This window comes from Pelophylax lessonae, assembly GCF_965119305.1.
Source record: "Pelophylax lessonae genome assembly, chromosome: 13".
NCBI lineage: Eukaryota > Metazoa > Chordata > Amphibia > Anura > Ranidae > Pelophylax > Pelophylax lessonae.
This window is the reverse complement of record NC_138780.1, coordinates 189,743,467-189,770,996: the sequence shown is the minus strand read 5'-3', so window position 1 is coordinate 189,770,996 and position 27,530 is coordinate 189,743,467. Positions and strand designations below refer to the sequence as shown.

The 27,530-nt window shown below is 40.2% G+C and overlaps 1 protein-coding gene across 3 annotated transcripts in view; it reads left to right on the top strand.

Moving 5' to 3' along the window:
- The window catches only part of FOXN3 (forkhead box N3), a 312,655-nt gene that overhangs the window by 46,524 nt on the left and 238,601 nt on the right, over nucleotides 1-27,530 (top strand). The window contains exon 1 of one of the 3 annotated variants that reach the window (XM_082242799.1): nucleotides 9,637-9,725. The exons of the other annotated variants lie outside the window; for them this stretch is intronic. The gene's annotated coding sequence lies outside the window, so the exon portion shown is untranslated. Of the gene's footprint in view, nucleotides 1-9,636; nucleotides 9,726-27,530 lie in introns of those variants that run through there. 3 annotated transcript variants of the gene reach the window in all.

Genomic DNA, 27,530 nt, shown 5'->3' with positions numbered 1-27,530 from the left:
GCGTAATGGCGGCTATCTGCGATTTTTTTTTTTTTTTTTTTTTTTTTTTTTTTTGCGGGACTGTGACATTGCGGCGGACAGATCGGACCCTTGACTGACATTTTTGACACTTTTGGGGTTACCAATGACATTACTATACATCAGAGGCGTAACTAGAACCTTCAGGGCCCCGATGCAAGAAACCATGAAGGGCCCCCCAGACATTTGGCCGGGGCCCTTCCCTTCAAGCCCGGGGCTCTTCCCACTAATCCTGGGGCTCTTTACTCTCATTGCATGGCCTTTTATTATGGTCCCGCAGCAGGATCCTTTCACAAGTTCTGCAGTGGGCCCCCTTCCTGCAATCTTGGGGCCTCCCCACAGTGGTGCAATGCCAGGGCCCAGTCGCAAGTGTGACCTTTGAGATCCTGGAAGTTCACCCACTGGTTTTCTACCGGGCCCCCTGGAGCATGGGGCCCCAGTAGCAATTGCAACCCCTGCAACCCCTGTAGTTACGCCCCTGCTATACATATACAATGACACTGGTAGTGAAGGGGTTAACTTTTTTTTGAGGGAGGGTCTGTGTTTGTCCCTAGGGGCGTGATTCTAGCTGTGATTGGCTGTGGCTTGAGGTGTAGGAACAATGATCAACGGTCCTACATAGTAGAACCGTATGATCACCATTCATACACAGGGGAGAATGACAGGCGACTTGTTTACAGTAGCCGCCTGCCTTTCTCCCGCTGTCACGGACATCGGGTCCGCCGCTCACACGCACGGGGGGGGGGGGTTCCGGCGGCGCGCGCTCGCCCCCCAGAGCCTCACAGGCTAGTGACGTACCGGTACGTCACTTTGCCTGTGAGGGGCTGACCGCCGCAGTATATGTACTTGCAGCGGTCAGCAAGTGGGTACAGCAGCCACATATCAGGAATATGAAGTTTTGGGGTAACAAACTCTTTCAGTTTAAATAGATCAACTGTCTTGTTTTTTACCAGTAAAATTCCTCATCACATTTTTGCTGTTGCAGCATTTGCAGTGATGTTGGGAATCATTTTAATCCACTGAACTGGTGTCAGTAAAGATGGGGGCCACTACTAGGTGAAACAACTGTCATTCACATGGGGCCCCCACAATTAGAATAATGGAAATGGTCCTCTTCCTTTTATCAGGACCCTTCCTGGGCGCTCTGCACCCTCCATGTTCTCTCGGCGCACTCTGGCACCTGTTGAGCACGATGTGGCAGGAACAATTTAAATTAACATATTGTATCACGTTGATGCATTGGAAGTGACACGTCTGGAGACCGAGCCATCGCATGCAGGCATTTAATGTTTAATGTATAGAGAGGAGACAGAACCATCTGCTCAGCACTTTATCATGGAAAAAAACAACACCGGTTCTAGAAAATACAGATTTCTAATTCCAGACCCGGGGTCACCAACCTTCTCCACACTAAACAATGAGTCATAGACCTCAGTTCACCCCAATTCCTGCACCTTTACACCTCAGATCACTCAAATCTGTACCCTCCAACCTCAATTCACCCCAATTCCTGCACTATTCAACCTTAATTTACCCCAAATTCCTGCTCCTTCACACCTCAGATCACCCCCAATTCCTGCTCCTTCACACCTCAGATCACCCCAATTCCTGGACTATCACACCTCAGATCACCCCAATTCCTGCACCATCACACCTCAGATCACAGTCATCACACCAATTCCTGCACCTTCACACCTCAGATCACCCCAATTCCTGCTCCTTCACACCTCAGATCACCCCAATTCCTTCACCTATCATCCCTCAGATCACCCCAATTCCTGCACCTTCACACCCCAGATCACCCCAATTCCTGCACCTTCGCTCCCCAGATCACCCCAATTCCTCTACCTTCACACCTCAGGTCTCCCAAATTCCTGTATCTTCATATCTCAGATCACCCCAATTCCTGCACCTTCACATCTCAGATCACCCCAATTCCTGCACCTTCACACCTCAGATCACCCTAATTCCTGCACCTTCACATCACCCCAATTCCTGCACCTTCATGCCCCAGATCACCCCAATTCCTGCACCTTCACACCCCAGATCACCCCAATTCCTGCACCTTCACCCCTCAGATCACCCCAATTCCTGCAACTTCACATCACCCCAATTCCTGCACCTTCGCATCCCAGATCACCCCAATTCCTGGACTATCACACCACAGATCACCCCAATTCCTGCAACTTCACACCTCAGATCAACCCAATTCCTGCAACTTCACACCTCAGATCAACCCAATTCCGGCACCTTCACACCCTCAGATCAACCTGAATCCTGCACCGTCACACCTCTGATCACCCCAATTCTGCACCTTCACACCTCGCATCACAGTAATTCCTGAACCTTTACATCTCATATCGCCCCCAATTCCTGTACCTTCACACCTCTGATCACCCCAATTCCTGCACCTTCACACCTCTGATCACCCCAATTGCTACACCTTGCACCTTCAAACATCAGGTGACCCCAATTCTTGTACCGCCACACCACAGATCACCCTCTTTCCTGCATCTTCACACCTCAGATCACTGCAATTCCTACAACATCACACTTCAGATCATCCATTAGTGCGTTGATTTCCACACTAATGGGAAAAAACAAAGATTTTATTTTTATAATTAGTTTAGTTTACTGTGTGCATTGGGTTTCATAAATGTCATTTAGAGCCCATTCACATCATTGTACACAAGTTATGCCGTGCATTGCAACATGTCCTATGGACTGCCAGCACACTAAAACGCACCAAAAATGCTTCATACACCATTTTTGGCGAGGTACATTGGGGTGCCATTGAGAATAAATGGCACCACACTGCACCAACGCGTGTACCGTGCATTGCCACAATACAATAGTGTGAAACAGTGCTGGGACAAGGTCATCCAGCGCCCAGGGCAAAAATGCCAAACTGTGCCCATTCCTTCCCTTAGAGTCAGAGCTAGGGCGCCCACATCCCTGCAATTAACACTTGTGCCCAGGGCAGCTTCTCCTCCTGCCCACCCCTTGTTCCGGCCCTGGTGTGAAAAGGCCCTTTAGGGTTTACCTCTCCTTTAAATCGCCTGCTGCATTCTTCTGTCTGTGGGGGATTCTATTGTTGTTTTCGATCTCTGCGCTGAGCTCCGGACCCTGCACACTTGCTGTGCCAATCATATGGGGTTCCCACCATTCCATAAATTCTAATTGGATGCTATAAATAACCGCCCTTATGAATTGCTCTTAACTAATTGGATAAACCTGTTTATTTTTATTTAATCCAATTAGGATAACTTCCTTCAGCTGCACACATTCCTTAACTATTTAACAAAAAAAGTTATCGCTGCCTAAATTTCTACGCACAATGGGAAGCCACCATGGCTGTAATTAATGCTTATTTATAGGAAAGGCCAATTAACACTCGCCCGTGTCCCCCACAGGCTCGGCTGTCGGAAGAATTTGATTTACGGAAGTTTCCTGCGCCCAAACTGCTCATATTTTTTAGGATGCATAGAGACGCTCATACAGTCCAAATTGCCTTCCATAGTCACTAACAAGCTCACAGCTGCTCCCGGGTCCCCATAGTGAGAATTAAAACCGTTACTGTACTTTAAATGCACTTAACGTACCTGCAGTAATGTGGATTTATGGCGGAACAATCTGCCACCTATTCTGCCATGTTAAATAAGCATTGCAATACGTGCTTTGCATACCGGCATATATTATTCCCACCGTGATTGATGTGATTGGTTTATTGCGCTCTCTTCTGTACAGCGCGACAGAATAAGTTGGCGCCATGCGCATGAACAAATTACAATAATTTAATTTGCAACTAGGGGTGCGGTTTCTGTGTACTCCCTAAAGTATAGTTGCCAACATTTTAAAATAATTACGAGGGACACCTTAAGGCTCGGTTCACACTAGGTCGCTCCGACTTAGGGGGCAACCTGTGAAGTCCCGTGCACCGCGACTTCAGTGCAACTTGCACGGACTTCATAAAATGAATGTCTATGCAAGTCGCCTCCAGGTCGCCCCAAAGTAGTACAGGACCCTTTTTCTAAGTCGGAGCGACTTGTGTCGCTCCTATTAGAACGGCTCCTGTACTACACAGTGGGAGCGTGACGGACTGCGACTAGTCAGGCTGACAAGTCGCCTGACAAGTCGGATCAATGTGAATGCGGTCTAAGGGGTTAAAGAACCCCAACGCCTGCCGGACACGTGGCTTGCAGCGTCACACTTTTACTCTTATCACAATATAGGGTCTGGTAGTAAACTGAAGAGAGATAAACATATTGCTCTGAATATTGAAATACACAAAATATAATAATAAAAAAAAAAAAACTCTGTAAAAACTTCTATAAATTCTGCTGCTAGAGGGCTAACACCTTGTCTGAACTATATATATGTATATATATATATATATATATATATATATATATATATATATATATATATATATATATATATATATATATATATATATATATATGATATATTGATATATGTATGTATATGCATATATGTGTGTGTGTGTGTGTGTGTATATATATATATATATATATATATATATATATATATATATATATATATATATATATATATATATATATATATATGTGTGTGTGTGTGTGTATATGTGTGTGTGTGTATATATATATATATGTGTGTGTATATGTATGTGTATATATATATATATATATATATATATATATATATATATATATATTGTGTGTGTAGCCCTGCCCCCTGTTTCTTCCCATTGGCTCACCGGCTGGGATTGACAGCAGCGAGAGGAATTGACTCTCTCAGCCAATGAGAAGGGAGAGTTCCCAGAGAGCCGAGGCTCTGGTGCACATCGCTGGATCAAGAGGAGTTCAGATAAGTATTGGGGGATGGTGGTGTAGCTGCTGCACATAGGTTTTTTGCTGTAATGCAAAGAATGCATGAAGGTAAAAAACCCTAAACCTTTAGAAACGCTTAAGTCTTGATTTAGCCTCCATTCACGCATAGCAAGAACTTACAGAACAGGGATGCTCAACCTTTTGAACAGTGAGGGCCACTTAAGTGATTTGTTAAGCCGCTGAGGGCTGCCCCCCCCCCCCCCCAAACTGCAAATAAAAGTGAGCACTTACTGTCCTGAGCTCCCTATAAGGCTGCTTTCACACTGAAGCGCTGCAGTTTACTTGAGCCGCAGGGACAGCAGAGGATACCGAGTTAGCTACTCTGAGCCATAGACTTCTATTACATCTTGTGGGGGTGGTGCACTCTCTGAAAGAAAACCAGAACTCTTGCATTCGGTAGTTTTGGTGCACTTTCAGGAAGCGCACCAGACCAGGATTTAATAGAAGTCTATGGCTCAATGCAGCTAACCCACAGGTGTACTGCGCCTCACCTGCGGATCAGTGTGAAAGCAGCCTAATAACCCTTTTTTTATAGGTACCAATATGCTCATTGCAAAAGTGCAGTGTATGTGATGTTTGTTTATTACACTGACCTTTTTCCTCTTCCAGCTTCTGCTGGCATTGCTCTCCAGGCTGCTAGAAAGGTCGCAGGTGAAGTGTACTTGGTATCACTTTGCATGGGACAGGAGCCGGCGCTACAGAGGAAGCATCAGCTCATGAGGCTCCTTCTCCCTCCGTGGCCACCTGCTTCCTCTGCTGCCAGTTCCATGTACTCCTATGCTCTGGGATGGTGGGTCAGCAACCCATGGATTGCTATATGGGCTTGCTGACCCACCTTCCCAGAGCATTGGGCATGTGCTCTCCTGGTTTGAGGTGACATCAGAGGGCTCCGCGGGCCATGGATGGAGCACCCCTCTTATGCAAAAACAGGATATATAAAAAATTTTAGAAATGTTTTTGTACAAGCATTCATGCTCCTGGGTGGGAGAAGAGTAGAGGACAACAGTTCATGCTTACCGGTGCTTCTGATGAGGTCTATGGGGGTCCAAAAAAACTTCAACAGTTTTCATCTTTTGACCCATTAAATAGAAAGAAGAACTAAGTTTTGGTGAGCAGCTTAGATTTACTTTTGACTGAGCGTGAAGATGGGCCGTGGAAGCCAGCACCAGGGCCCTCCATATGGTTTAAATGGGGGAAGTCTGGAGCAGAGTCATGGGTTTGGGTTTGTTTCTGCAAAAAACTTGGTGTCTCAGGTTTACCGGTGCTTCCGTAAACATGCTCAACATGCTCAACATGGCTTATGTACCCTTTTGAGTGACTGTGCATAAAGATGTGAACAGCCTACATTGAAAAGAATTGGATTCCTATGGTTCAGCAACGTCACGCATAGGTACAAAATTGCTCAAGTGTGAATGGGGGGCTTACATGGCTCTAAAATGGCTTATGGACCCTTTCGAGTAACTATGCACAGAGATGTGAACAGCCTGTACTGAAAAAGAATAGGATTCCTATAGTTGAACAATGTCACGTTAAAAATGTGCAAAAAGTTGCTTAGATGTAAATGGGGGCTTACATAGCTCTAAAAATGGCTTGCGTACCCTTGCCATGTGAACAGCCTATGTTGAAAATAATGGGATTCCTACTGAGCGATGTCACACGTAGGCGCAACAATTTGCTCAGGCGTAAATGGGGGCTTACATGGCTCTAAAAATGGCTCATGTACTCTTTCGAGTAACTGTGCATAGAGATGTAAACAGCCTGTATTGAAAAGAATGGGATTTCTGTTGTTAAGGGATGTCGCGCATAAGCGCAAAAACATGTGCAAAATTGCTCAGGTGTGAATGGGGGGGCTTACATGGCTCTAAAAATGTCTCATGTACTCTTTCGAGTAACTGTGCACAGAGATGTCAACAGCCTGTATTGAAAAAGAATGGGATTCCTATGGTTGAGCGATGTTGCGCGTAGGCGCAAAAAATAGTGCATAGAGCTGTGAACAGCCTGTATTGAAAAGAATGGGATTCCTATTGTTGCGCGACATCGCGCATAGGCGCAAAAACAGTGCATACAGCTGTGAACAGCCTGTATTAATAAGAATGGGATTAATTTGGTTGAGCGATGTTGCGCATAGGCAAAACAACAGTGCATAGAGCTGTGAAAAGCCTGTATTGAAAAGAATGGGATTCCTATTGTTGTGCGACATCGCGTATAGGCGCAAAAACAGTGCATAGAGCTATGAACAGCCTGTATTAATAAGAATGGGATTCCAAAGGTTAAGTGACGTCGCGTATAGGCGCAAAAACAGTGCACAGAGCTTGAAAAGAAGGGGATTCCCATTGTTAAGCGACGTCGCCCATAGGCGCAAAAACAGTGCATAGAGCTGTAAACCGCCTGTATTGAAAAATAATTTTAATTCCTATAGTTGAGCAATTTTGCGCTAAAAATGTGCAAAAAATTGCTTAGATGTAATTGGGGGGCTTGCATGGCTCCAAAAAATGGCTCATGTACTCTTTCAAGTAACTGTGCATAGAGATTTGAACAGCCTGTATTGAAAAAGAATGTGATTCCTATGGTTGAGTGATGTCGCACATAGGCGCAAAAACAGTGCATACAGCTGTGAACAGCCTGTTTTGAAAATAAGGGGATTCCTATAGTTAATTAATGTCACGCATAGGTGCAAAAACATGTGCAAAATGGATCAGGTGTAAATGGGGGGGGGGGGGGCTTACATGGCTCTAAAAATGGCTTGTGTACCGTTTCGAGTAACTGTGCACAGAGATGTCACCGCCTGTACTGAAAAAGAATGGGATTCCTATTGTCGCGTCATCGCGCATAGGCGCAAAACAAGTGCACAAAACTGTGAACAGCCTGTATTGAAAAGAATGGGATTCCTATGGTTGAGTGACGTTGTGCGTAGGCGCAAAAACATGTGCGCATTCGCTCAGGTGTGAATGGGGGCTTACATGGCTCTAAAAATGGTTCATGTTCCTTTTTCAAGTGACTTGACATAGAGCTGTGAACAGCCTGTATTGAAAAGAATGGGATTCCTATTGTTAAATGATGTCGCGTGTAGGCGCAAAAACACATGCAAAATTGCTCAGGTGTAAATGGGGGGGGGGGGGGGCTTGCATGGCTCTAAAAATGGCTTCTGTGCCCTTTTCGAGTAACTATGCACAGAGATGTCAACAGCCTGTATTGAAAAAGAATGGGATTCCTATTGAGCGACGTCGCGCATAAGCGCAAAAACAGTTCATAGCGCTGTGAACAGCCTGTATTGAAAAGAATGGGATTCCTATGCTTGAGCGATTTTGCGCCTATGTGCAACAACAGTGCATAGAGCTGTAAACAGCCTGTATTGAAAAGAATGGGATTCCTATTGTTAAATGATGTTGCGCATAGGTGCAAAAGTGCTCAGGTGTAAATGGGAGGACTTACATGGCTCTATAAATGGCTTATGTACCCTTTTCAAGTGCATAGAGGGGTTAACAGCCTGTATTGAAAAAGAATGGGATTCCTATTGTTGAGCGATGTCGCGCATAGGCGCAAAAACTGTGCATAGAGCTGTGAACATATTGAAAATAATGGGATTCCTATTGTTAAGCAGCGTTGCGCAAAAACAGTGCATAGAGCTGTGAACAGCCTGTATTGAAAAGAATGGGATTCCTATTATTAAATGATGTCGCGCATAAACAGTGCATAGAGCTGTGAACATATTGAAAAAGAATGGGATTCCTATTGTTGAGCGATGTCGCGCATAGGCGCAAAAGCAGTGCGTAGAGCTGTGAACGTATTGAAAAGAACGGGATTCCTATTGTTAAACGACGCCGCGCATAGGTGCAAAAATCGTGCATAGAGCTGTGAACATATTGAAAAGAATGGGATCCCTAATGTTGAGCGATGTCTCGCATAGGCGCAAAAGCTGTGCATAGAGCTGTGAACATATTGAAAAGAATGGGATTCCTATTGTTAAGCGACGTTGCGCAAAAACAGTGCATAGAGCTGTGAACATATTGAAAAGAATGGGATTCCTATTGTTAAGCAGCGTTGCGCATAAGCGCAAAAGCAGTGCATAGAGCTGTGAACATATTGAAAAAGAATGGGATTCCTATTATTGAGCGATGTCGCGCATAGTCGCAATAACAGTGCATAGAGCTGTGAACAGCCTGTATTGAAAAGAATGGGATTCCTATGGTTGAGCGACGTCGCCCGTAGGCGCAAAGGTACGTGTAAATGGGGGGGGGGGGGGGCTTACATGGCTCTAAAAATGGCTTACTGTATGTACCCTTTCGAGTAACTGTGCGCAGAGGTGTCAACCGCCCGTACTGGAAAAGAATGGGATTCCTATTGTTAAACGATGTCGCGCATAGGCGCAAAAATCGTGCATAGAGCTGTGAACAGCTTGTATTGAAAAGAATGGGATTCCTATTGTTGAGCGACGTCGCGCGTAGGCGCAAAAACATGTGCAAAATTGCTCAGCTGTAAATAGGGGGGCTTACAACAAGGTGACTTCAGGCATCTCTACCCTGGGCACGGTTGTGTCTTAAAGTGACCCGTTGACGTGGTTGGGGGTGGGGAGGGCGGGCACTGCTACCATTGCCCCCATTGTCCAGGTGGGTATTTGTTGAGCGGCGAGATGGGAATGGTTGTCGGAGTTCCCCAGAGGTTCATGGGTGATGGAATTAACACAGCCTGGCACTCTAGCCTCGCTGTGTTTGTTTCCATAGCAACAGCTACGTACAAGCGCCGAGTCTGTCTTCATGACACAGTTGCAGAAACAGAAGCTCGCAGGTCTGGGTGATCTCGCCGCTGGACAGACAGCAGCCAGCAGTGCCGCCAGTAAGTGCCAAATTATTCCTAATCTGCTCTGGGATCGTTATTTTGGGGGGTGGGGGGGGGACGGAGGCTGGCCGGAGCGTCCAGTGCCACAGAAGCCCCCCTTTTCTCTGGTTTTCCAGTGCAGCCCCAAAGTTGCAAGTGCTCTATATGTATATATATATATATATACCATGACACGCCGTGTTTAGCTCCCAATGCCTGGAAGGGAATTAACCCCCGGCAGATCCCCAGCCGGCAATGAATTAAGCAGGACGCACAAAGAGGCTAGCGGCTCGATTCACGATTTTTTTTTTTATTGCATGCATGCAGCGAGTCTTTTGTGACACGCAGCGCTCGCTGACAGAGGCGACCGTGATGGCTAACGGCAGGCTGGTCTGCGCCGGGGGGCTCCTGCGGACCTGTTGTCAGGGGGTCTTCGCACAGGCGACCACTGGAGAGGGAGCCCCAATTTTCCCCCCCGGCGTGCGGTAATATAGGACCAGCGGGTTCTCTGCATACATCAAGGGGGGAATCCTTTTGCATCCTCCTGGAAAATTTAAATAGCAAAAAAAAAAAAAGTCTGCCTCAGCCATAATCTGGGATCCGCTCAGCCGCACCAAACGTCTGCGTGGAGGGGGCTTCCCCGGTGTGACTTTTTTTTTTTTTTTTTGGGGTGGGGGGGGGGGGGGGATTTTAGTTCTCTTTGTGTCATTTTCCAGACAGGCAGAAAGAAAGAACTGAATACAGAGATGCTAAGTCGTAGATTAGCATCAGGTACGTGGTCTGATCCCGTAGACTTCAGACCGTATTCTTAAAAGAAATTCACATTTTTAATTATTATTATTATTTTTTTTAGTACAGCAAATTCTTCCTTTAAAAAAAAAAAAAATATAATATATATATTATGTGTGTGTAATATATATATTATAATGTGTGTGTAATAAATATATATATATATATATATATATATATATATATATATATATATATATATATATTATAATGTGTGTGTAATAAATAAATAAATATATATATATATATATATATATATATATATATATATATATATATATATATGTATGTATTTATATGTATGTATATATATTAATATGACAAATTTAAAGCTTTTTCTTAATTTTGGCAAACTCTTCTTATTAGAGAAATAATATAAAAAAATTATTTCAATACATTTTGTTTTCTTTTTTTTAAATTAAAAATAAAATCTAATTTAAAGTTTTAGCAGTTTATTTCATTTTTATTTTTTTTTTATATATTTATTTTATTTTTTATATATTAATTTATTTTTTATCTTTTTTTTATATCAAGAAGAACTTTATTAAACTATTTTTTTTTTTATCTTTAACATTTTTTTTTCTATTTTAAAATATTTAAAAAAAAAAAATCTAAATTTATCGAAAAACTTTTTACATACAAAATGTCATACATAGATGGTACTATCATACCACCAATCACAATACAATACAGAAAATCTACAACAATCCTTATGGGAGTCACTTTAGCATAGAGAAACATGAATGTAATCTAAAGGGCCATAGACACTATAAGATTTTATGAAGACTTTTTCCTTCAGATTTACCTTTTCTATGTAGTGCAAGGGCCTGCCAGATTGCATACAAATTGAAAGTGCTTAGGTTTGACCTCATATTATATGGTTTTGGTAAATCTAAAGGAAAAAGTCTTCAGAAAATCTTATAGTGTGTATGGCTCATAAGAGTACCCCACAACATATTTTTTTTTTTTTTTTTTTTTAGTTTTAGCAGTTTATTTCATTTTTATTTATATTTTTTTTTAATTTATTTTTTTATATCAAGAAGAACTTTATTAAACATTTTTTTGATCTTTAACATTCTTTAACATTTTTTTCTATTTTAAAATATTAAAAAAAAAAAAAAAAATTTATTGAAAAACTTTTTACATACAACATTTCATACATAGATGGTACTATCATACCACCAATCGCAATACAATACAGAAAATCAACAACAATCCTTATGGGAGTCACTTTAGCATAGAGAAACATGAATGTAATATAAGCGTACCCCACAAAAAAACGTTTTAAAGTTTAATCAGTTTATTTCATTTTTATTTATTATTTTTTTGATATTTACATTTTTTTTCTTTTTTTAAATTAAAAAAAATAGAATTTAAAGTTTTAGCAGTTTATCTTATTTGTATTATTTTTTGATATTTACATTTTTTTTTCTATTTTTAAAATATTTAAAAAAAATCTAAATTTATTGAAAAACTTTTTACATACAAAATTTCATACATAGATGGTACTATCATACCACCAATCACAAATACAATACAGAAAATATGAAACAATCCTTATGGGAGTCACTTTAGCATAGAGTAAAAAAGAATGTAATATAAGAGTACCCCACGACATTTTTTTTTAAGTTTTAGCAGTTTATTTCATTTTTATTTATAATTTTTTTTATTTTTTTATATCAAGAAGAACTTTTTTAAACTTTTTTTAATCTTTAACATTTTTTTTTCTATTTTAAAATATTAAAAAAAAAAATCTAAATTTATTGAAAAACTTTTTACATACAAAATTTCATACATAGATGGTACTATCATACCACCAATCACAATACAATACAGAAAATCTACAACAATCCTTATGGGAGTCACTTTAGCATAGAGAAACATGAATGTCATATAAGAGTACCTCACAAAATTTTTTTTAAAGCTTTTAAGCAGTTTATTTCATTTTTATTTATAATTTTTTTATATCAAGAAGAACTTTATTAAACAATTTTGTTTTGATCTTTAACATTTTTTTTCTATTTTTAAAATATTTAAAAGAAAAATCTAAATTTATTGAAAAACTTTTTTACATACAAAATTTCATACATTGGTGGTATGATAGTACCATCTATCACAATACAATACAGAAAATCTACAACAATCCTTATGGGAGTCACTTTAGCATAGAGAAACATGAATGTCATATAAGAGTACCTCACAAAAAATGTTTTTTAAAGCTTTTAAGCAGTTTATTTCATTTTTATTTATTATTTTTTTTGATATTTACATTTTTTTCTTTTTTTTTTCAATTAAAAAAAATAGAATTTAAAGTTTTAGCAGTTTATTTTATTTGTATTATTTTTTGATATTTACATTTTTTTTTCTATTTTAAAATATTAAAAAAAAATCTAAATTTATTGAAAAACTTTTTACATACAAAATGTCATACATAGATGGTACTATCATACCACTAATCACAATAAAATACAGAAAATATACAACCATCCTTATGGGAGTCACTTAAGCATAGAGAAACATGAATGTAATACACAAAAGTACCCCACAGGAAAAAAATAAAAATAAAAATAGGAATAAATTAGAACATGTGTTATATAGACCTATATTACTAAATAAATGGACCAATTTACTTCTATATTAGAAGGGTGCAAAGGTACCAATTATTTGGCACTGGAGCACAGTGAACCACTGCCTCCCAGTACCGTTATGATCTATAGTTTTCTGGTTCTTAAAAAAATCAAATTTTAAATTTATTTTATTTTTTTTATTTTAGCAGTTTATTTCATAGTTACATAGTAGGTAAGGTTGAACCTGTAAGTTTAACCTGTGAAGGTGTATGTGTGTCAGTGTTGATAATCATTTCCCATATCCCTGTATGTTGTGTTCACTAAGATGCACGCCCAAGAATTCTTTAAAAATATCAATACTCCTTGCTACCCCACCAATTGTGGAAGAGAGTTCCACATCCTTATCGCCCTGACAGTGAAAAACGTTAGGTTCTCCTCCTTCCTTTTTATTTATTTATTTATTTTCTTTAATTTAACAAATCCAAATATATACCTTATTGTTAATTCAACAGTTTCCTCATATTTAGGATAGAAAAAAAATACTATTTTTTTTTTTTTTAATTCAATTTAATTTTTTACCGTATTAATTCTTTTTTTTTATTTCACTACAAAATGTATTTCTATACCAAACAAGTTTCTATTTATACAGAGATAAAAAGATTTTTTTTTCTGCCTCTTTCGGTGCGATTTTTTTTTTTTTTTTTTCAGTGGAAATCCAGACCTGACAATTATTTTAAAGTGTATATGAACCCAAGAACTATAATATATTGTAAATTACTGGTCTTGGATGTGGTGGCTGCATCAGTTTTCTTTTAATTTTTTTTTGCTAGTTTCACCTGGTGGTCCTGCCAGTAACTGGTGCCAGGGTGATAACGCTCACTCACTCTACTTTATCTATGCAGGATGGTGTTGTCATCTTAAAACAGGACTACAGAACACCTCCCCCTCGATTCTTCTCAATAATTTTGGATTTTAAACCTTCCTAACACTCTTGCCCGGGTTTGTGTCTCCATTTTCAATTGGGATACTCATTAAATATTGCCTCGATACTGGGATTTCCATTTTATATGGCCTCCATACTAGGATTTCCATTTTATATGGTCTCCTTACTGGGATTTCCATTATTTATGATTATAATACTGCGATTTCCATTATATATGGCCTCGATATTGGGATTCACAATAAATATGGCCTCCATACTTGGATTCCCATTTTATATAGCCTCTATACTGGGATTTCCATTGTTTATGGCCTCAATACTGGGATTTCCATTGTATATGGCTTTGATACTTGGATATCCATTGTATATGGTCTCCATTCTGGGATTTCCATGATATATTGTCTCTATACTGGGATTTCCATTATAAATGGTCTTGATGTTGGGATTCACAATAAATATGGTCTTGATACTGGGATTTCCATTATATTTGGCCTCCATACTGGGATTTTCATTGTATATGGTCTCCTTACTGGGATTTCCAATATATATGGTCTCTATACTGTAATTTACATTATTTATGATTATAATACTGGGATTTCCATTATATATATTGCCTCGATATTGGGATTCACAATAAATACGGCCTCCATACTTGGATTCCCATTGTATATGGCCTAGATACTGGGATTTCCATTGTATATAGCCTCTATACTGGGATTTCCATTGTTTATGGCCTCAATACTGGGATTTCCGTTGTATATGGCTTTGATACTTGGATATCGATTGTATATGGTATCCATACTGGGATTTCCATTATATATTGTCTCTATACTGGGATTTCCATTATTTATGATTTATAATACAGGGATTTCCATTTATATATGGCCTTGATATTGGGATTCACAAGAAATATGGCCTCGATACTGGGATTTCCATTGTATATGGCCTCAATACTTGGATTTCCATTATATATGGTCTCCATACTGGGATTTCCATTATATATTATCTCTATACTGGGATTTCCATTATAAATTGTCTTGATGTTGGGATTCACAATAAATATGGTCTCCATACTGGGATTTCCATTGTATTTGGTCTCCATACTGGGATTTCCATTGTATTTGGCCTCCATACTGGGATTTCCATTGTATATGGCCTCCATACTGGGATTTCCATTTTATATGGTCTCCTTACTGGGATTTCCAATATATATGGTCTCTATACTGGGATTTCCATTATTTATGATTATAATACTGGGATTTCCATTATATATGGCCTCGATATTGGGATTCACAATATATATGGCCTTGATACTTGGATTCCCATTGCATATGGCCTCGATACTGGGATTTCCATTGTATATGGCCTCTATACTGTGCTTTCCATTGTATATGGTCTCCATACTGGGATTTCCATTCTATATTATCTCTATACTGGGATTTCCATTATAAATGGTCTTGATGTTGAGATTCCCAATAAATATGGTCTCGATACTGGGATTTCCATTGTATATGGTCTCCATACTGGTATTTCCAATATATATGGTCTCTATACGGGATTTCCATTATTTATAATTATAATACTGGGATTTCCATTATATATGGCCTCGATTTTGGGATTCACAATAAATATGGCCTCGATACTGGGATTTCCATAGTATATAGTCTCCATACTGGGATTTCCATTCTGTATTGTCTCTATACTGGGATTTCCATTAAATATGGTCTTGATGTTGGGATTCACAATAAATATGGTCTCGATACTTGGGTTTCCATTGTATATGATCTCCAACCTGAAATTTTCATTATATATGGCCTTGATACGGGATTTTCATTATTTATGATCAATAATAGTGGGATTTCCATTATATTTGGTCCTGATATTGGGATTCTCATTAATTATGGTGTTGATACTGGTATTTCTATTGTATATGATCTCAATACCTGGGATTTCCATTGTATATGGCATCCATACTGGGATTTCCATTGTGTATGGCCTCCATACTGGGATTTCCATTGTGTATGGTCTCCATACTGGGATTTCCATTCTATACGGTTTCTATAATGGGATTTCCATCATTTATGATTATAATACTGGGATTTCCATTATACATGGTCTTGCTGCTGGGATTCTCATTATTTATGATTTTGATACGGGGATTTCCATTATATATGATTTCGATACTGGGATTTCAATTATACATGGTCTTGATACTGGGATTCTAATTAAATATGGTCTCCATACTGGGATTATTCATTATATATGGTCTCTATACTGGGATTTCCATTGTATATGGTCTCCATACTGGGATTATTCATTATATTAGGTCTCTATACTGGGATTTCTATTGTTTATGATTTATAATACTGGTATTTCCATTGTATATGGTCTCCATACTGGGATTTCCATTGTATATGGTCTCCATACTGGGATTTCCATTGTATATGGTCTCCATACTGGGATTATTCATTATATTAGGTCTCTATACTGGGATTTCTATTGTATATGGTCTCCAATCCATACTGAGATTTCCATTATTTATGTTTATAATATTGGAATTTTCATTATATATGGTCTAGATACTGGAATTCTCATTACTTATGGTTTTTATACTGGGATTTCCATTATATATTAATTTATGTACAGTATGAAGTCCATTCAAAAAAGTAGATGAGCTTCTTTTGATTTGCACCTTTTGGCCCCAATAGATTTCAATTGGAGTGTCTGAAAATGGTGAAAATGCATGTAACTTGTGTTTTTCACACTTTCTTGCTAAGTATTTAGCTTTCCATTGGATAAAAATAGAAAATGGCCAGTCTGTATGCCTGGCCCTGTACAGTTGCTTAACAACCCCCCCCCCCCCCCCAACCCAAAAAAAAAAAAAAAAAACATGAAGGTGTTCCAGTATGAATGGGCCTACTATAAAGCGAATGAAGATATCTGCTCACAAGATTTCTGGCAGGATCAACAGGCACTTCTCAAACGCATAAATATACCATAGAAAGAGTTTAGTTAACAGAGCAAAAGGGGAGCTAATAAAAGAAGTTCATTGTTGGGGTTGAACTGAAGACAGAGCGTTTCTTCATGGCAGTGTAATATTCCATGTTTCTGCTTTTTTGGCTTTGGCCAGTTTGCCTTTTTTTTTTGCCTTTTTTTTTTTTTTTTGCCTTTTTTTTTCAATTCTATTTTGCTTTCAAAATTTTTTATTTTTTTTTATATATTTTTTTGTAATTGCAAACTTTAGGAAAAAAAATAGGAAATTTTTTTTCTTTTTTTATTTAAACAATTTGCGTTTTTTTTTTTTTTAAATTCATCTTTAATGCCTTTCTTCTGTTATGATGCAAAAAGTTCTACAAAAAAAAAAATGCAAGCTGCGGCCTAGAGCAAACTTTTTTTTTTTTATATGACTTTTCTGGGAAGCCACTGATTGCGACTATGCTGTAATAGAAGCTGAGATGATAAAAAGTTGTCAGCAGATTTTTCTATTTTCTTATATTGATACTAGTCCTCCCGTGAATATATTTAACCATTTTCCGTAAACTTTAGTTTAATCTTCTGGGGGAAAAAAAATCACGTTTATTTAATCCTATTCCTCAATAGCCAAAAGGTTTTAAAATCCACGTTGTGTGCACCAAATGCCTTTGGAAACCCAGATATTACCTTATAAAAGTAGTAGTGACATCACTGTGCTGTGCAGAGCTGTGGGAGGGGCCCATCCACTACAGGAAGGGGCGGAGACCAGACCAGTCACCCTGCAAGGAGAGTGAGCAGCAGTAACCAGCAGCAGTGCATTTATTTCAGCAGGCTGCCTTCCACAAGGAAAATGCAGCAAAGTAGCTCATCCCCCACACTGTAAAGCACTACGCAAACTGTTGGCGCTATATAAATCCTGTATAATAATAATAATAATAATAATGCACCTTTTTAAGCTTCACACTTTTTTTACTACACATTTTGACACATTGTTCACATGAGAAAAGTTCATCTGCTTTTTCTTGTTTAAGGTTCCATTAGCAATGAATGGCTCCGCAAGTGTGTAATAAACCTTTTTACGCGTTTCGTAAACATGCAGCTTCACAAAAATGCTGTAGTGTGAATGCAGTCTTAGTGCTGCCCCCTATGGGGGATTCTGTGCTAGCAAGGGGTGTTCTCTGCAGCTTGAATTTGCAGCACCTCATAGTCATGGCCGACTGTGGGTTCGGGTTTGTGAATCAGTTTTCAGGGACTTCCTATTCTGAGGTTTCCCTTTTAAACTCTGATGGAACTACCCCTTTTTTCCTTGCCACTTCCCATTTTGCTGACTATATGTCATATATAGATTTGTGAACGCTGCCTCTAGTGATTGTCTGTATATTGAGGTGTGAACGCTGCCTCTAGTGGTTGTCTGTATATTGAGGTGTGAACGCTGCCTCTAGTGGTTGTCTGTATATTGAGGTGTGAACGCCGCCTCTAGTGGTTGTCTGTATATAGAGGTGTGAACGCTGCCTCTAGTGGTGGTCTGTATATAGAGGTGTGAACGCTGCCTCTAGTGGTGGTCTGTATATAGGGGTGTGAAAACTGCCTCTAGTGGCTGTCTGTATATAGAGGTGTGAACGCTGCCTTTAGTGGTTGTCTGTATATAGAGGTGTGAACGCTGCCTCTAGTGGTGGTCTGTATATAGAGGTGTGAACGCTGCCTCTAGTGGTTGTCTGTATATAGAGGTATGAACGCTGCCTCTAGTGGTTGTATATAGAGGTGTGAAAGCTGCCTCTAGTGGTTGTCTTTATATAGAGGTGTGAATGCTGCCACTAGTGGTTGTCTGTATATAGAGGTGTGAACGCCTATACAGTATATACAGTGGTGGTCTGTATATAGAGGTATGAATGCTGCCTCTAGTGGTAGTCTGTATATAGAGGTGTGAATGCGGCCTCTAGTGGTTGTCTGTATATAGAGGTGTGAACAGTGTCTCAAGTGGTTGTCTGCATATAGAGGTGTGAACGCTGCCTCTACTGGTTGAATATAGAGGTGTGAAGGCCACCTCTAGTGGTTGTATATTGAGGTGTGAACGCTGCCTCTAGTGGTGGTCTGTATATAGAGGTGTGAACACTGCCTCTAGTGGCGGTCTGTATATAGAGGTGTGAACGCTGCCTCTAGTGGCTGTCTGTATATAGAGGTGTGAACGCTGCATCTAGTGGCTGTCTGTATATAGAGGTGTGAACGCTGCCTCTAGTGGCTGTCTGTATATAGAGGTGTGAACGCTGCCTCTAGTGGTTGTCTGTATATAGAGGTGTGAATGCTGCCTCTAGTGGTTGTCTGTATATAGAGGTGTGAACGCTGCCTCTAGCGGTGGTCTGTATATAGAGGTGTGAACGCTGCCTTTAGTGGTTGTCTGTATATAGAGGTGTGAACGCTGCCTCTAGTGGTGGTCTGTATATAGAGGTGTGAACGCTGCCTCTAGTGGTTGTCTGTATATCAGGGAATGTGATTTGCATCCTTGCCTAATGACTGCTCACATGAACTCCGCTTTGCACAGTAAGTGATACTTTGTCAGTCACATTCAGCTTATAGACTTGCTCTGAGAGGTAGGTCCATATACAGCAGAATAAAGTTGGGTAAAATGTCTGTATATGTGCATGAGCAGTGGAATGGAATACTACGAAGTACTATTGCCATGGTTGCCAGCAAGAGAACTTTTGAATGTGTTGGTGGCATATTGGAAAGGAATAATTTGAATGTTTAGCAATAATCAATTAGAAAATGTGAAACCTATAGATAGTGTATAACTCTGCCCCCCCCCCCCCGACCCCCATCCATGTGACTTGTATTGTTGTGGCAAAGGCACCTTTTCCTTTGCGTTTCCCCCCTTCAGTCTCACGGCGAGCAGGATGAGACCAAATCCGTTTTGTGCGTTTGATTAATTATCCGCCATATACATATGGAAATAATTGAACAATGGTCCCCACCAGGGAATAAGTCGAGCGGAGGAATGAAAAATGATCCCTCTCGGTGGTGACGATGCCGCCAAGCGTAACAATGTAGAATTGTCTTCTGTGTGCAGATGCGAATTGCGCCATCATTGTGACAATTAGCTCCTCGTTATTCAGGGACACCAAGAAGTCGTCATGGCGTACGGGTGGGTGGTCACCGCCATATAACACAATGATTGCAATTGTTCTCCCGATGTCATTTAAGGATTGCGCGCTTCATCACGGACAGTTCTCGTTTCATGGGAGAAATAATAATGCTAAAGTAGGTTTTGCACCTTTAAAAAAGACAGAACACACCAACGTTTCACATGATGAGTAGGGGTGAGTGGAAACTTTTAATTTCGCCCACTGGACTGCTTAGGTAAAATTTTACTTAAAAAAAAAAAAAAATTAAAAAAAAATTGAAGTAGAATGCAATAAATCATTATAAAAAAAAATCATTTAAAAAAAAAAAATAAAATAATAAAAGAAAATCATTTAAAAAAATCATTATTAAAAAAAAATAAAAAAAAATCATTATAAAAAAAAATCGTTATTTAAAAAAAAAAAAAAAAAAAATCAGTATCTGCTTCCCCTTTCTACTCTTTAATGCTGTCCCTGGATTCCTCCTCGATCCAGCATTGATGTCTATTCTTCGGGCAGAACGAAACTCTGTCTTGTGAGTCCAACCTGTCATTTTACTTGCCTTCCCCTAGGGGGCGCATCGTCACACATGCAGGGCTTGTGGTACTAAAGGACTTTAGTTGCACTCATGCGTCATTACATGAGTGCATGAGTGTCCAGGAAGAATGCCCACCCCCTGCCGCCACTGAAAGATATGGAAGCTCCTGTGATGTCCCATGATCGGTGAAAAGATTGCAGGAAAAAAGTATGAGCAGGGTTATTCTAAAATATAAAATAGGGGGGATGGGGTTGACTTTGGGAAGTAGGGGGTTAAATTCCAGAGGTAAACTTTAAGGCATCATTTAGAGGGTGTGTTTTGGGGTGCATTCAGGGCAGTGATTTTCAAGAAGTCCCCATTTATGCCTGTATGATTCGACGCGTTTCAGCGGCTGTGACAAGAAGAATCCCATTGTTATCTATGGTGCCTTTTCACACCTATGCAACGCACTTCCGTGTTACTTGGAAAAAGGTTCAGGTTCTATTTTTGGTTTGACGCAGTGTGTGAGATTTTTTAAAACCGGAGCACACCAAATCTGGTGCAGCTGTGCATGGTAGCCAATCAGCTTCCAGGTTTTATTGTCAAAGCTTAATTGAAGAAGCTGAAGTTAGAAGCTGATTGGCTCCCAAGCACAGCGGCACCAGATTGTTTACTCTCCAGTTTTAGTAAATCAACCTCAGTGCTTTTGGCCCTATGGACTTTATTGGGGAAGGATCAAAACGCATGAAAAAAGCGACAAACCTTGTGTAAACCTAGCTTATGTATTTGTGTTCTTTGTTTTTCCATTTTTATGTGTATTTAATTAATATTTGTGTTTTTTAGCTGGACATTTTTTAAATTTTTTTTATTTATTTATTTTTACTTAACCACTTCTGGACCAAAAGATTTTCCCCCTTTAATGACCAGGTCGTTTTTTGCTATTTGGCACTGCATTACTTTAACGGACAACTGCGCAGTCGTGCAACGCTGTACCCAAAAAAAATTGATGTCCCCCCCCCCAAAAATAGAGCTTTCTTTTGGTGGTATTTGATCACCTCTGCGATATATATCTATTTTTTTTTTTTTTTTTTGCGCTACAAACAAAAAAAATTCTGGAAAAAAAACAACAATATTTTCACTTTCTGCTATATAACATTCCAAAAAAAAAATAAAAAAATCAAATTTTTTCATCATTTTAGGCCAATTTTGTATCCTGCTATATATTTTTGGTAAAACAAAATCCCAAAATTTTGTTTGGTTTGTGCAAATGTTATCGCATCTACAAACTAGGGGAAAGATTTATGTCATTTTTTATTATATATATATATATATATATATATATATATATAAATACATTTTTTTTTTTTACTGGTAATGGCAGCGATCTGCGATTTTTAGCGGGACTGCAACATTGCGGCAGACAGACCAGACCCCTAACTGACATTTTTAACACTTTTGGAGGAACACAGAAGATCTGCATTGATTCCAGAGAGAACAACGGCCTGCTGCTTTGCAACAGCACACCGCCGTTCTATATTCACGAGGAGCGATCACGGGTGCCCGGCAGCAATCACAGCCCCCAGGCCCCGTAGATCGGCTTCCCCGCTGGCTAGTGGGCACACGCGCGCCCCAGGAGTGCTCCCACGGACCACTGTAAAGGTACGGCGATTCAAGTGGTTAAAAAAAAAATCAAAAAAAAACAAAACACCAAAGAACGCATTCCCCCATTGACTCCAATGCATTTAGCCAAAAAGGCCTGACCAGGGACTGAGTAGTCCAGCCTAGATGCCACCTAGATATAGGAGTGGCCTACCCAAACATTACCTCTATCTATGCAGGAACCGCCCTCTCAGCCCCCGCTCCCATCACCTTTGCCTTATTGAGTTACTGTGCATGTGTGGCACTGTGATCCCAGGACATGGCCCAGGACACGCCATCATCGGGACTGAAATCCAAGATGCGGGACTGTCCTGGCAAATCCTGGACAGTTGGCATCTATGGCATTCTTCCCTGTCCGCTTCAGTCTTGGTAATATTTGCCATATTTAAAGCGTAACTCCACTTTTGTTGAGAAAAAAAACATTTCCCTCTGGGTGATCTCTACATTGCAGGGATTATAACAAACTTTGTTGCAGATTCCTACCTTTTGTTATTCTGAAGCAATAGCGGTTTGTTTTTGTGTGTCCATGTGCTATGTGAATCTAATGGTAGTGGTTTCATAATTATCAATCAGCTGCTGCACCTGCAGGATTCTAATGAGGAAAATTGCAGCGCCTGCATCCCTTTTTTTAGGTGTAATTCCCTTTTGGGAGTATCTTAGCAAAAATGTAATTTTTGTTGCAGGGGATGCCCAAAATGTGACTTGTATCTTAGTGCAGACTTCAGGGAAAATTAGTGAGCCAATCACACAAGCAGAAAATGGGGGGGATTAGTGAGACAATCACACAAGCAGAAAATGGGGGGAAATCAAGGAGCCAATCACACAAAAGAGAATGACATTCCTGGGGGGGGGGGGGGGGGCGCTCTGTATACCATCTGTGTACAGAACTCCTCCAGGCTGCCATATTGTCTTTTTGCAGAAAATAACTATATATATATATAGGTGTGTGTGTGTATGTATATATATATATATATATATATATATATATATACAGGTGTATATATATATATACCTATATATACATACATACACCTATATATATATATATATATATATATATATATATATATATATATATATATATATATATATATATATATATATATATATATATATATATATATATACACACTATATTGATTTTTTTATTTGCTATTTTTTTTTCCCCCACGAAAGTGGAACAAACATAGATCTATAGTCAAACAATAAAGTATATGGAAAAATAAAAGAAAAACAAAACGAGAAAAAACACAAAAGGGAAAAAAAAACAAACAAAAAAAAAATATCCAGACTCGATGGTCTTTTTCTGCCATCACTTTTCTTTGCTTCTATGAATGTTGAATCGCCCTTTAAATGGCCAGAGTAACATTCGGCACAGCAATCATTTTCAGATGCTCATGCGGAGTTTTAATGGAAGCCCTGATCCCACTGGTTGTCACCGCGCTTTTACTGCCTTGGAAACGGGGGTCTTATTCCAACATCCATATTTGCATACATCGCTTTTCACCAATACCTGGAGGCAGAAAGGTTTATAATAGAAACAAAAAAAAAAAAAACTGAGGGCCAATGCCCCGCCTTCGACCTCCATATATAAATCTGGCCCCATAGGTGGCCACTTGTTATCTACAAAATAGATTTCACTAAATGATTTAATAATACAGCAAAAAACGAGCCTCAAAAACTGCCCGAGGCAACTTTATAAATAGGCAACATGGCCAAAATCAATATTTCCCATTAAGAAATGTTGAATTATCAATTTCAACCTTTTAGTAGCGGCCCGGCAGGATTAATTTCCAATGTCATTTTTCCATTCACACTTTCAGGGCATTTTATACTTAGGGATTTCTTTAATTATCGCGTGTGGAGTCTAGACCCAGGATCCTGCATTCACTATATCAGGTCTCCCCAGGAGCCTGCATTCACTATATCTGGTCTTCCCTAGGAGCCTGCATTCACTATATCTGGTCTTCCCATGAGCCTATCTCTGGTCTCCCCAGGAGCCTGCATTCACTATATCTGGTCTTCCCCAGGAGCCTTTATTCACTATATCTGGTCCCCCCCCCCCCCCCCCCCAGGAGCCTGCATTCACTATATCTGGTCCCCCCAGGAGCCTGCATTCACTATATCTGGTCTTCCTTAGGAGCCTTTATTCACTATATCTGGTCTCCCTAGGACCCATTATTCACTATATCTGGTCTCCCCAGGAGCCTTTATTCACTATATCTGGTCCCCCCAGGAGCCTGCATTCACTATATCTGGTCCCCCCAGGAGCCTGCATTCACTATATCTGGTCTCCCCAGGAGCCTGTATTCACTATATCTGGTCTTCCCTAGGAGCCTTTATTCACTATATCTGGTCTCCTTAGGAGCCTTTATTCACTATATCTGGTCTCCCAGGAGCCTTTATTCACTATATCTGGTCTCCCCAGGAGCCTTTATTCACTATATCTGGTCTCCCAGGAGCCTTTATTCACTATATCTGGTCTCCCCAGGATCCTTCATGTACTATATCTGGTCTCCCCGGGATCCTTCATTCACTATATCTGGTCTCCCTAGGAGCCTGCAGTCACTATATCTGGTCTCCCTAGGAGCCTTTACTCACTATATCTGGTCTCCCTAGGAGCCTTTACTCACTATATCTGGTCTCCCTAGGAGCCTTTATTCACTATATCTGGTCTCCCCAGGAGCCTTTATTCACTGTATCTGGTCTTCCCAGGATCCTTTATTCACTATATCTGGTCTCCCCAGGAGCCTGCATTCATTATATCTGGTCTCCCCAGGAGCCTGCATTCATTAATTATATCTGGTCTCCCCAGGAGCCTGCATTCATTATATCTGGTCTCCCCAGGATCCTTTATTCACTATATCTGGTCTCCCCAGAAGCCTGCATTTACTATATCTGGTCTCCCCAGGAGATCACAGTTAAAAATAAATATATAAAATAAAGTTTCCCTTTAACCCCAGGGGCAGCTAATGGTAATCAAATGTGTAATGGTAACCATATACTTAGGTTCAGCATCCCCCGTGTCTAGTATTGTTGTAAGTATTAATTCTCATTGGACTGACCGGCCTCATCAGGGTCATGTTATGCCTTATTCTGGATCGTGTCATTAAAAAATCATTTGTTTCCATTGTTACATGATAAACAATTAGATGATATAAGATGAATGAAGATCATGCGGTGACTTTGGTGAGAGTTGTACTGTGTGGCAATGGCAGACACAGCCGGTGTGTAGGGGATGCGCCATCATTAGAATTCAGTGGGTGAGAGTGTCTGCCATCCCGGAGCATTTCCTTAGGGGGTCTGCACTTGTAAAGCAGAGTGTAGAGTCATTGTGATGTCTGATTATCAGGAGAGAGAGAAGGGAGGGAGGGAGGCAGGATAAAGGAGACATACAGATATCATAGCCCTGACATCTCTGAGCTCTGTACATTGACAGAGTCCCTTACCTGATCACCTTGACCCAATTATTCTCCCTTCTCCCTCACTTTCCTGACACATTGTTGCTTTAGGATTGTGGCGCTGTGTAAGCTCTGTGTCTGATCATGTTAGAGCCTACACAGTGTTGGTGGTGTCATCCTCATTGTGTCAGGTGACACAAATCGGAGGTCACATGCTCTCCGATACCCACATATATAATCTTAATGGAACAGCAGAGGAGTGTGGGGAAATGGAGTTCCAGATTTACACACCCGCTATGGCCATTTTGAGGGGTTCCACCATCCCTGTGCTGATTTCCTGGGTTTCTACACCTGCTGTGCCCATTATTAGGGGGTTCCCACCACCCTGTGCCAAACTCCTAAGTTTGCACAGCTGCTGTGCTCATTATGGGGGATTCCCACCATCCCTGTGCTGAGTTCCCAGTCTGTACACCTACTGTGCCCATTATGAGAGGTTCCCACCATCCCTGTGCTGAGTTCCCGGGTCTGTACACCTGCTGTGCCCATTATGAGGGGTTTCCACCATCCCTGTGCTGAGTTCCCGGGTCTGTACACCCACTGTGCCCATTATGAGGGGTTCCCACCATCCCTGGACTGAGTTTCTAGGTCTGTACACCTGCTGTCCTCGTTATGGGGGGGGGTTCCCACCATCCCTGTGCTGAGTTCTCAGGCCTGAACACCTGTTGTTTCCACTATCCCTGCTAAGTTCTTGGGTCTGTGCACCTACTGTGCCCATTATGAAGGGTCCCACCATCCCTGTGCTGAGTTCCCGGGTCTGGGCACCTGCTGTGCCCCTTATGAAGGGTTCTCACCATCCCTGTGCTGAGTTCTTGGGTCTGTACACTGTGCCCATTATGAGGGTTCCCACCATACCTGTACTGAGTTCCCAGTTCTGAACACCTGCTATGGCCATCCCTACTGTTTTTTATATATATATATATATATATATATATATATATATATATATATATATATAGATATATATATATATATAGATATATATATATATATATAGATATATATATATATATATATAGATATATATATATATATATATAGATATAGTTTTTTCATGTATATTTTTAATGGAGAATGTAGGGAGCCCCCCATGGGAAGTGGGAACACTCAAACATCCCAAGTGCTTGGGAACAGAACTGGTAATTTTTGGCCAAGTTGGCATGGTTGGCGTACCCAAGAACTACAATACACCAGGGTTTGACTCCCATCATGTCCCACCAATAACTAAAGGAAAACTTTTTAGTGGACTGGCCCTTTAATCTAATTTTAGGCGTTCTTCTGTGTGTCCTTGGCTGGTTTGTATTCTGTAGATAATTGTATGGGAGATATAATGGTGTCTTCAGAAGCTGAGGATACTCACAAACACCAGAGCAGTCACCTCCCATAATGTTTGACTGCAGTATTTCCAACATGAGGAAGCCAACAGCAAGATCAGTGACTTCCAGGTGGCCCCCTTTACCTGCTACTGCTGTGGAGCCTCACTCCTCCTGCTGCATTCTGTGTAATAAAAAACAAGGACCCTAAGCACATTGGGTGAGCCCGGTCAGGCACCTCTCCTCGGGGAAAATTACCTTTTATTTTAATGTTAAACCGAAATTGAACCGTCCCATCCAGTTTTCTAGATGAGGCATTGTAAGGCACCGAGCGATACATTGTGTATGATGAAATGTGTTCCCGGGCTCGTTCCTCAGTCACGGGCATTTAAACAATTCCTCCAAATAGAGCAGATGATACTTTAATGTGTATTTGCGGTAATAATGGAGGCGCAGTTATTATATAAAGGGGTAAATGAAGTGTATCTGTT